Here is a 12,461-nt window from a genome sequence, read left to right on the forward strand (position 1 = left end):
CAAGAATCTCAAGGAAACAATGAAAAAAGGTGGGAAAGGGCCCTAGTTGTACCAGATTGCAAACTGTACTACAAAGCAATACTCATCAAATTAATTTGGTATTGGTTAAAAAAAAAAAGAGGTCAATCAGTGAAACAGAATAGGTACACAATGTAGAGAAGCAAATGTATCTAGTAGCTTAGTGTTTGATAAACCCAAAGATTCCAACTCCTGGGAAAAGGACTCATTATTTGAGAAAAACTACCGGGAAAACCAGATAGAAATCTGGCAGAAACTTGATTTAGACAGTACCTCACACCATATACCAAGATAAACTCCATTTGGATATAAAAGGTCATAATATAAACAAATTAGAGGAAGGAGGAACACATTATCTTTTAGATTTATGGATGGGGAGAAGTTCATGAACAGATGGGAGATAGAGAAGATCACAGAAGGGAAAAATGGACAATTTTGATTACATATAATGAAAAGTTTTTGTACAAACAAATCCAATGCGGCTAAGATTAGAAAGGAAATGGTTGGGGGGGGTAATCTTTGCAGCAAGATTCCCTAATAAATCTCATTTCTAGGATATATAAGGAACTTATTCAAGTTTATAAGAGTAAAAGTGATTCCCCAATTAATAAACGGTCAAAGGATATGAACAGTCATTTTTTTAAAGGGATCCCTTCTCTTTTTTTTTAATAAATTTTTTTATTTTTAGTTTTCAACATTCACTTCCGTAAGATTTTGAGTTCCAAATTTTCTCTCCATCTCTCCCCTCCCCCACCCCAAGACAGCATGTAAATTAATATAGGTTCAACATATACATTCATATTAAACCTATTTTCACATTAGTCATGTTGTAAAAAAGAATTAGAACCAATGGGAGAAACTACAAGAAAGAAGAAACAAAAAAGAGAGGGCAAATAATATGCTTCGATCTACATTCAAACTCCATAGTTCTTTTTCTGGATGTGGACAGCATTTTCCATCATGAGTCTCTTGGAGTTGTCTTAGATCCTTGCCATTGCTAAGAAGAGATAAGTCTATGAAAGTTAGTCATAGAACAATGTGGCTGTTACTGTGCACAATGTCTTCCTGGTTCTGCTCATTTCACTCAGCATCAGTTCATATAAGTCCTTCCTGGTTTTTCTGAAGTCGGGCTGCTATGAACAGTCATTTCTCAAGGGGAAGAAATGCAAGCTATCTACAGTCACATGAAAAAATGTTCCAAATCATTAATAATAAGAGAAATGAAAATTAAATCAACTTGGAGTTTCTTATACTCTGATCAGATTGGCAATGTTAATTCTCCCTTTACTTTTAAAAACATTTTCATTTCATAAAAAAATTGCCAAAATCGATTAAAAAACTTATGACAGGAAAGCCTGCAAATTTCTGTATAATAAAGTAAACCTTCCTGTTCACTCTTAATTTCCAAGAGTAATAAGTACTCCAAGAGTAATCCTAGAGAACATATAAAATTTAATATTTTCTTAAAAAACTTCAGCACATACTCCATTTTCACTACTTTTGAGCACATTTCCAAATAATTATAACTGAATTCAAAACTCAGAGCCAATGAAATCAGAGTACCAAGATGTTCTACCTCACATAGCAAGTTTCACTGCTTAAAGCCGAAGAACAGAGTACTAATATTTCCCAAGTTAGCAGCAATATACATTGACAGCAATTAATAAAAACATTCATTCTTAGTACTTATTAGAAGTACAGAAGAGCTTTCTAAAAGTTTTCACCTTTTTTCCCCACAGGGTAACACATATTGATGCAAAAATCAATCATTAGAAAAAAAATTTTTTTAAAAATTTTAAAAAATCAATCAGAAATTCAGAAAATGATTACATTCTTGGGTTTTAAACATGCATGATGGTGAATGCATGATGGTTCACTCAAAACCCCAAAAGATATTGCTGCCGCTAGCCTGGATAGCTCGAATCATCAACCCTAGGTTTTGTCCTAAGCTTTGGTTTGTTGATCTCACATTGACTTAAAGATGTAATGCTGATACATATCAACTGAGTTACAATTTATTCAGTGAGTTTCTATATATTTCATAATCAGTAGCCAGACAATTCACCATATAAATAATTTCTATGCTATTTACGACTTTTTAGCCATTCCCGGTGGGCTGTGTGTTTTTGTTTTGAGGGGGAGGATCTTAGTTCCTCTGTAAGTCAATGTCCTAAAATTATCCCTAGTCTCAGGGTAGAATTTACAATGCTCCCATTTACATACCCCTCCCAGCAGCTTCTTTCACAATGCTGATAAGGATTTATGATCTTACTAGGTAGAACATTCTGAGGGTCTGGAGAGGTCTCACTAAGTTTCTCAATGACAATGACATTTCCCAAGGTACTGTTAATTTTGACAAATCAGAGTGTATCCATTTTGAATACTTGACTGTTTTTAACCACAAGGACATTCTGCCTTCCAGACAAAAGTCTCTGAGTAATAACTCAAAGGTATAAAATCATAGCATTCAAATAAAAAAAAAAAAGAGCTAAACTCCTAAATGTACAAGTGCATCATACTCTAGGTATCTTTCTACAAATCAATGCACTTTTATACAACAATGTCCCAAAATCACAATGCAAGAAACTCATAAACATAACAGTAACATAAAACTATATAATGGATTTATAACATGAAACAAAATTTATTGCTAGTTAACTTACTTTAACCTAGTTGAATATATCTCCAAATCAGCTACATTAATCATTCCATATCTACCAGTTTTGGCATTCTATATTAGTTGCATTCAGAAATCAATATAAAGGAGTTCAAGGTATGATACCAGCAGTTGCCATCCACTATGCTGTGAATAATAATTTTGCCAATTAATTTATCAAGCTTGATACAAACCCAAGTTTTATATTGCTCAATTTTTAATATTGCTACATTATTCAAGCTACTTTTCCTTAACCACAAGAACATAAAAATCTATGGAAAAAAAGCTTCAAAATCATGAGAAATCTCAAAATTAACTTTTAACTCTCTAAGGAAAAAACAAGCATTTTTCCAATGGAGTTCACAACTTTACAGACATCTTCCTATTCTCTTCTTTCTTTTTTTTAAATTAATCTTAAAAGTTTTAATTGAGGAATCTGATCATTGGGCACAGAATTCTCTAAAGATAATCAATGACTGGACAGGTGACCTAAAAAACATGGAAAACTCAAGTCTGCATGGGGAATGTTAAAAGCTGACTGTTTTGGCTGGCTTTGTATCTTCCAATTCAGCAGACAACCATTAGTAAGTGTGATGATGTTGAAGAACTTCAATGGCTTTGAGTTCTAAGGGAGTGGCCTTGACACCAAGGTCTGCTAAGCCAGGCAGGTGAGGCAATTTCTTGTCAGTGATGTGAATTCGCTGCATTTTGTCCCTTGTGGTCCAGGGTTCAAATGGACTAATATCAAAGATTCTTGCCACCAACTGATAGGCAAAATATGGCATGTAGCATGGAAGGTACGGTCTGTGAGCCACAGCAAAGTGCACCAAATCATATAAGAGGTACCAATTTGGCTCAGTGATGGCATAGGTCTTCCCTCTGGCATCTGAATCCTTAATTGCTTTGATAATGGCTTTGGATACATCTACTGCATAAACTGGTTGTTTCGCTGTCTTTTTGAAATGAAATGAGAGGAACACCACCAAACCAATGGATGTTTGCAAAATGATTGAGTAATCTATCCTCTCTTCCAAACCTGTCAGAGGGCTTCCGGATGACAGCTTCAGGAAATGCCTCTCTCACTGCTTCATCTCCAACAGCCTTATTTCTCAGGTATTTAGAAGTGTTTCTGATATCAGCATTGAGATGAGAAACATGAATAATGCTTCTATTCCAGCCTCCTTGGCCAACTGAGCTATTGTCTGGTGAATGGTAGCAAAGACATCTGAAAAGTCAAAGTTTTTAGTTTCCCAATCTTGTCCAGTAAGATTGATGACAACATTGATGTGCTCCAGCACCCTCTGGATGGTACTTTTGTCTTTGGCATTCCATTCCAAAAAAATAATCTGGTCCAGGTCACCCATGGGTCGAAGATAGGTGAAATCATAAGGATCACTTTGATATGGGACGATCATCTGTGATCCCATGTGCCCAAGGTGATTGACGACATATTGACCCAAAAATCCTCTTGCTCCAAATACAAAAGCCACGATCCCACTGACTGAGGAGCATCCCACCTTTCCTATGAGGCATAAGAGCATAATGGAGTTTGTGGTGGGACTGGGCAAGAAATACAAATGTGGCTATAACAGTAATTCCAGATTGGGACATTGTCAGAACCTGGGGACTCTGGGGGGCCTAGGCCACTGCCATGCTCTCCCACAGTTTCTCCTCTTCTTTCAGTGAAATCTAAAACTTCCTTAAGCTTTCTGCAATATTTTGCTAAATTCTGGGCTTTTGTTTTGGCCCATGCTGGACATTTTGGTAGCTGGCAAAGTTGAGAACTTTGGGTAAAAAAATCATATACCTCTTTATATAATCTATATACCTCCTATTAGGAATCAAGATTGAGATGCATTTAAAAAAAACCTTTTTGACTTCTAAAAACACTTTTTTAAGGTAAAATTGTCATTTTTATTATATTGGCCCTGCCTACCTATGAACAATAAATATTTATCCAATTGTGGGGATGAGGAAAAATTAGGACGTTACTTCATTGTTGGTGGAATTGTGAACTGATCCAACTATTTTGAATGATTTAATATTTTATTTCCCCCCCAATTATATGCAAAAACAATCTTTAACATTCTTTTTTTCTAAATTTTGAGTTCCAAATTATCTCCCTCCTTTCTCTCCCCCCTCATTAATTCTGATTTTTACCTCCCCCAATCTGCCCTCCCTTCTATCATCCCGTCTTCTCATATTGCCTTGCCCCCTTACTTTCCTGTATGGTAAGATAGTTTTCTACACCCAACTAAGTGTGTATATTTTTCCCTCTCTGAGCCAGTTCCAATGAGAGTAAGGTTCATGTGCTCCCCCAACCCCAACTGGTTCCCCCCTTTCCTCCTCCACTGTAAAATCTCTTTTGGGCTTCTTTTATGTCAGATAATTTACCCCTTTCCACCTCTCCCTTTCCCTTTCTTCCAGTGCATCCTTCTTTCTTGCCCCTTAATTTTACTTTTTTAGATAATCATCCCATCATATTCAACTCATACCTGTGCTTTTGTCTATGTATATTCCTTCTAACTGCCCTAATAATGAGAAAGTTTTTAGGAATTACAAGTATCATTTTCCCATATAGGAATGTAAAAAGTTTAACCTTACTGAATCCCTTATGATTTCTCTTTCCTGTTTACCTTTCGATGCTTCTTTTGAGTCTAGTATTTGAAAGTCAGATTTTCTATTTAGCTCTGGTCTTTTCATCAGGAATACTTGAAATACTCCTCTATTTCATTGAATATCCAATTCTTCCCTATACTCAGTTTTGCTGGTTAGGTGATTCTTGGCTTTAATCCTAGAAAGAACGCTTTTATATACTTCTCATTACCCACCATTTCAGTCTGATATCCATACTGTGTCAATGCATGGAGTTTCCAACTTCCTCCAATTTTTTTTCTCTGTCTTCTCACATACTCTGATCAAAGCCCTGCAAACCACAGAATTGTACCTCTCTACACACACTAATTCAGTGCTTCACTTTTCTTCACTGCTATGTTTTCAAACCTGCACCTCTTTATTTCCAAATCTCATCCTAATACATCTTGAGTATTAGATTCTTATGCCACTGAATCTCTTCTTTGCAAATTAGTATAAGTTTCTTACACAACTGAAATTCATTGTAAAACTTTTACTTTTCCCTAATTAAAATAGAAACTTCAGGGTTTACAGTTTCTCATTTTTGTCAAGTTAAACAGTTAGAAGGTGGTTTCTTAAGGGCTTGAACATGAATACTCTATTTTAATTCCTCTTAGGTGACTTTACTCTTAGTTTAACTAGGCAATTAAATTGTGCCAACTCATTTACAGAAGACCTCCATTGTCATGTAATGATATTTTGAATTTTTCCAAATTATTTGCCTTTGATTTAAACAAACCTTTCTCTAATCTGGAAAGGAATTAATACCTACTTTAGGAAGTTCTCAAACACCAGATAAGGCTCTGAAACTTCAAACTGCAAAACAACTTGCTTTTTGTAGTTGTTATTGTTTCCTTTTGCTTCTGGAACCACTAGAGACAAAACTTTTAAGCTGGCTTCAGTTCTGTTTAGGATTGAATATTCTCTATTCTATGAAATCACCTTATTTCCTTATAGTAAAACAAAAAAGATTTTCACTCTCCAGGGAAAGGAGGGAGTGATAGAGTATGGGTACTGTTTGTATGAAAATTCCCCAAAGTCTTTACTTTTAACAGTCCTGGAGAGTTGCATTCCCATCCCCTCCCCAAACCCCACCAGGATATTTCAGCATATATTTAAAAAAAATTCAAACCACAATTCCATCATAATTTGGAAATATTTATTAAATAGATTATTGTAATGCCATAAATTTCTGCAAATGTGGAAATGATCTCTCTTAGCTGTCTGTCTCTCTCTTTTTCTGTGAAATCCCAACTTGAGCAGAATTAAGAACACAGAGATGAAACTATATCTTTTGAAAACTTCAAAACTGTCAACAAAAACATTTTCACTCTTTTCACCCTTTTTCCTTTGGATGAATAGGCCACAGGAAAAAATCAGCTGGATTTACCAGGACACAGAATACTCATTGCTAACTGTGAGGGACTGTCTGATGTTGGCAACTACCAGGTTGGGCGCTGTGGCAAGAGTAGGGTAAGATCTGGGTATTTTGGAAGTCGAGGCAGGGGCTGTGGTAGGCAGAGTTGTGGTGAACTGGGATGGGCTGGATACGGAGAAGCCCTGAGGCAGTGGGCAGTGCTATGTGAGATATGCTGGGTGCAAGGAAGTATCCGGAGCTTGTGCTCCTGAGGCAAGGGGCGGTGCCACGTGGGAGTGGGACGGCAGAGGACTGAGTTCCCTTTGCTTAGTCCCCTCCCTATATGCAACGTCATCCCCAGACGCCTCTTGTGATCTTCCTGACTTCCTGGGTCCCTTTGTGCAGCACTGACCCCAGACCCCTCCTGAGTCTGACTTCCTAGGTCACGTACTCTTGTCTATGCGCCAATCCCAGATGCCTCCTCCCTGTATCCGGTCCTAGCCTCCTACGTCACTCCCTCCCCCTTGGTGTGCTAAACTCAGACAGCCCCTTCCAGTATCTGACTCTACAATCATTGGCTAGTAAGCAGGCTGAGGAGGAGGGGCTAGGTAGGTTTTTAGGAACAAGCGTGGTCAGATCACGCGCTCTCTCTCCTGGCTCCTGCCCTGTTGCTCTGGCCTTGCTGCTTGGGCTTGCTATGATGGCTTGCTGTGATGGCCTCTGAATAAAGCTCTGGTGTTGGCACCTCCCGATGGCTCGTCTCTGTGTGGTTATCCGGCAGAGGACCGAAGACTCGAGTGTGAGTATGACTCTGGTAGTGTGCTCCTTATAGGAGGAGCGGGTACCGGCGTACGGCCGGCAGAAGGTCGGCGTGCGGCCAGTATAGCTAACAACATATATTCTGTTACATAAAACAAACCATTTATCACTCTCAAGGAGAATTGTAAGATCTATAGGGTTTGGGAGTTTAGGGGAGGTAGAGTGAGGCTTCCTGGGCTTATGGTATAAACTGGGAAAGAGGAGATTTTTAGGCTTCTGAAATATTTTGCTGCTTTCTTTCCTGATCTTAAGTTTTTCTTTTTCCAGGGAATCTTTTAAGTTATCAATAATACTCTTTTGCTTCCTTTTTTTCCCTTCATTTTCTACTTCCCAAAGATACCAACAGTCCTTCCTAGGAATAAACAAACCTTCACAAATAGATTATAAGAATCAAAATACACATCATCTGGCCATTGCTGACTAGAGTTTCTTTTAGCATGTTCCTTCCAGATGTGCCATAGGGCTACTAAATACTTTAAATACAGGACTTTCGGCAATTTCCAAGGTTGAGGATAAATTTTGCCATATAGGCCAGAAAAGACCCAAAATTTGGTTTACTTTGTTAACTCCCCATGATTTAGTCTATCCTCAGGATGCATTGGGGATCCAGAGAGGTTTTTGTTTTTTAATTCCCTTACATGGGAGAATCAGGCAGAACCGGAGAATACCCAATATTCTAAGGTAAGAATGGGGGAGAAAACAGAATAGATAGGTTTCTTGCTTATTAGCCTGTGGAATATGACTCGGCATGGCATAAGGTTCAGATTTCTCTTACTCCTAGCCCCTGTAGAAACTTAAAACAAAAGGAGAACCCTTCTGTTGAAATAAAGGGTTCTCTAACTGAGCCCTTGTTTTCTGTTCCTGAGTCACTGCAAGTTGCTTGGCAAGGTACAGGCATAGCTGCTCAAGTCAAATAGTCCCAACTCTGGGCGACAGTTTATGTTTTAAGATTTTCAGGCACAAGGGACCCATGGAAGGAAAAGTAGGAGACAGAAATTGAATGGGCATGCCAATCAGAGATACATTTCCTGTCAAAAAATCTCTGATAGCAAGGCAACTGTATAATAAATAGACCAACATACTAGTCCTTCCTTAGGCTGGACCAGGAATAACCAGAAATAACAGTAATTTCCTTATTTCTAATACATCTCCTTGAGTTATTATTTTCTTTTTTCCTATTTTGTTACTAAAACTTAAATACACAATTAGAAAAGAAAAAGAAACATTACAAATTTAAATATTAAAACTTAAATACAGGGGCAGCTAGGTGGCACAGTAGATAGAGCTCTGGCCTTGGAGTCAAGAGGACCTGAGTTCAAATCCAACCTCAGACACATGACACTTACTAGCTGTGTGACCCTGGGTGCCTTACCAAAAAAAAAGGAAAAAAAAAAAAAAAAACCAACCCCAAAAAACAAATACAAAATAAGAAAAGAAATAAGAAACATGTCATGTGCACAGCAGGACATAAGAGAGGATTCAAAATATATAGCAATAAATTTCCATTTCAAGGCAGCCTTTATAATAAATACTACATGTTGTGTTGAGAGCTGCCCATCTTTTCTTTGCTTCCTTGTAAGTTTTCTTTTGTTTTCTGCTGTGTACTTCTTACTTTGTGCTCCCCCCTCTTCCTTCCCCTGCACAAGATTAAGCATGTATATATTTATATATATAGATATGTACATATCTATATAAATGCATACTTACATATATACATAAACATGTGTATATGTATACAGATATATGCTTTCCCTAACAAATTCTACTTCTGATTTTGTTCTTATATTTGTGTGTATCTCTTATTTCCTATCCCTCCTAATTCCTCTACTTTACTTCTACCTGCTACCTTGCCCTCCTATTACTTAACTTAACCCCCTCCAAGTCTTCCTCCCTTATTTTCCCATTCCCATAAATCTAAACACACTTCTATACCCTCCTTTAACCTATTCCCTCACCTTAGAGGTGAGATCCCTCCCTTATCCTTCCCCCCTCCCTATCCTCTTGGCATTATATTTTTTTCTGAATTTAGAAGGCTTTTATGCTCTTCTAGATATATTTTTATTGTTCCTTCTTGAACCCATTCCTGATGAAAGTAGGTTTCCAAAACTAACAGCCCTCCTCCCCCATCTAATTCCTCTGTGTTGGTTCTTCCTCTAGCACCTCATCTGTATAAAATAATTTCTCTTTTTAGCTGTTCCTAAATAGTTTTATTTTCAAAAGTCATATCATATTCAGGTCTACTCCAATCTTTCTTATGAACTACCCAATTACTAATAACAATCTTAAACATATGTTTTATATTTTACATACATAAAAGGTAAAAAGTCTGTCCTTTTAGAGTCCCTTGTAATCAGTCTTTAGTATGTACCTTTTATTTCTTTTGGTTCTTGTATGTCAAATCTTCTGTTAAGTTCAGGTTTTTTTTTAAACAAAGTCCTGAAAGTCTGATAGTTCATTAAATATCCATTTTTTAAAAATTCAGTATTATGCTTAGCTTTGCTGGGTATGATATTTTTGGCAAGAACCCCAGCTCTTTTCTCTTTGATATACAGTGTTCCAAGACCTGCAGTCTTTTAGTGTCACCACTGCTATGTCTTATGTGATTCTAATTGCCACACTACCATATTTAAATTAGTTTTTTTCTTGTTGCTTGTAATATTTTATCCTTGAGCAGGGAGTTTTGAAATTTGACTATAATATTTCTGTGGGTTTTCCTCATAGGAGCTCTTTCAGGTGGTGATTGGTGGATTTTTTCTATTTCTACTTTCCCCTCTTGTTCAAATGCATCAGGACAATTTTCTTTAATTATTTCTTGTATTATTGTGCCAAATTTTTTTGATCGTAGCTTTCAGGTAGTTTGATTATTCTTATGTTTTCTCTTCTTGATCTGTACTCAAGGTGAGTTGTTTTCCTTATGTTTCATATTCTCTTCTATTTTTACATTCTTTATATTTGGTTTTATTATTTCTTGATCTCTTATAACTTCACTGGCTTCCCCTTGCTCAATTCTGTTTTTTTCTTTTATTTATTTTTAGTTTTCAACATTCACTTCCACAACATTTTGAGTTCCAAATTTTCTACCCATCTCTCCCCTCCTCCCACCCCAAGATGGCGTGCATTCTAAATACCCCCTCCCCCAATTTGTCCTCTCTTCTATCACCCCCCCCTCTTATCACCTTCCCTTTCTATTTTCTTGTAGGGCAGAATAGATTTCTATATCCCTTTGCCTCCAATTCTGATTTTCAAGGAGTCATTTTTTTCCTTAAGATTCTGGATCTCCTTTTCTAATTGGTTGACTTTCTTTTCATAATCTTGTTTTTCTTGGATTGTTCTTTTCTTTTATTTTTTTTCTTAGTTTTTCCTCAATCTCTCTCATTTGATTTTTAAAGTCTTTTTTTAAGTTCTTCTTGAATTCTTTTTGGGCATGTGACCATTTGACATTACTCTTTGGAGTAGAAGAGAGTTTCTTTGCTTCAGTATCCTTCTCTGAAGATGTACTGGTCTTGTCTATTCCCATAGTAACTCTCTATGGTTGGATTCTTTCTCCTTTGCCTCTGCATTTTAAAAAATTTGTAATAACTTTGTTTTTGTAATCACCTTTAGTCCTGAGGTATGGGGGGGGGGGTGATGCCTCTCGCCTCAGATCCTCCTTCAGTTCTCCCCTCTGGCCTGGAACCTAAACTGAGCCCTCCAGCCTCCTATAAGTGCTCACAGCCAGCAGGATGCTGCCTTACTGCTTCTGCACTCACCAAGTGTGTGCTGGTTCCTTCTCTGCCCCTGGCCAAGTCTCCACAGCACAGCTAGGTCTGGCATTCCTTGTCAGCAGAGGTTTCCTTGATCTTCCCTGGCTGAGACACCCAACTCTCCTCACTGTCCTGGGAGCAAAAGTTCCTATGGCCGGGGCTGAAGCATCCTCCCAACCTAGCTAACCCCAGGGCTTGCCACTTGTTAAGTAGATAGGCCTTAGCCTGGAGGTGGTTATTCTTCACAGGGACCAAATCTTGTCCTGGGATTTTTCTTCAGATCTTCCCTGATTGTCCCAGGAGGACCCCTGCTCTACTCCTACTCTTACTTATTTTTAACACTCTATATTTACCCTGAGGCATTATTTCATCTCTTTTGTGGGGGAAAATCTTGAGAGCTTGGAATTTTCTGACCTACTCCACCATCTTCCTAGAATCTTCTCCTCCTTGAGTTATTTTTGGGCTAACCTCATACAGTATGAGGAATTTGAAGAAAGTGACTCAACACCCTTGGAATTTAGGGGACAGTCAGGTCCCAGGAAGATGATGTGGGTAAAAATATTACCTAGTAGGCACCTCAGTGATCCTGGAGTAGGAGTCTCCCCTGTCTTGCCCAAGAGTTCCAGTCATCCTGCTGACTATGCCAAATTGTTGAGGAATTCTTCAACCCAGATGTCCTAAAATCCTCCTGATGAATAATTCTTTCTATCTCGGTTTGTTTGACTGGAGGTAAAAAAAAAATCAAGGGCAAGGTTACAAGATTAAAAAAAAAAGTTTAATTAGCATCAACTGATGGGCAGTTGCCAGGTAGAAAGCAACTCTGCAGAACAAGGATACTCAGAAGTATGTGGTAGGGTTTTACATAGCTTTAGGGCAACATTACAAGTGGCAAAAGGAGCCTATCAGGTGAGGCTGCTCAGCCACTTTCCTTATTTGGGAAGCTGAGTAATAGGGACAGGATGTCAGGTAATTTGCGGAAGAATGTGTTAACCTGGAGGACTCAAGAGTTGTAGAAGACCATGTCTATTCCAATGGGATGTTTTCTCTGTAGTGATCTTATCAGATATCCTGGCAAGAAATCTGTATGGCAGTGAAGGCCTTCTTCAAGATAAAAAATCAATAAGGCTTATCCTTCCATTGCCAGCCTAAGAGTCACTATTTATACAGCACTGTAGCTCTGTTTCTTTGATTTCTAAGATTTTTTTTCCTGGAGAGATGTTTTCCCCCAAACTCA

General features: G+C 37.8%; 1 pseudogene; it reads right to left on the reverse strand.

The window, feature by feature from the left end:
* Nucleotides 1-3,201: 3,201 nt before the first annotated feature.
* Nucleotides 3,202-4,327, reverse strand: LOC114037710 (annotated as a pseudogene).
* Between the last annotated feature and the right edge of the window lie 8,134 nt (nt 4,328-12,461).

Source organism: Vombatus ursinus, unplaced genomic scaffold (assembly GCF_900497805.2).
Source record: "Vombatus ursinus unplaced genomic scaffold, bare-nosed wombat genome assembly UNPS02010548.1, whole genome shotgun sequence".
Classification (NCBI taxonomy): Eukaryota; Metazoa; Chordata; class Mammalia; order Diprotodontia; family Vombatidae; genus Vombatus; species Vombatus ursinus.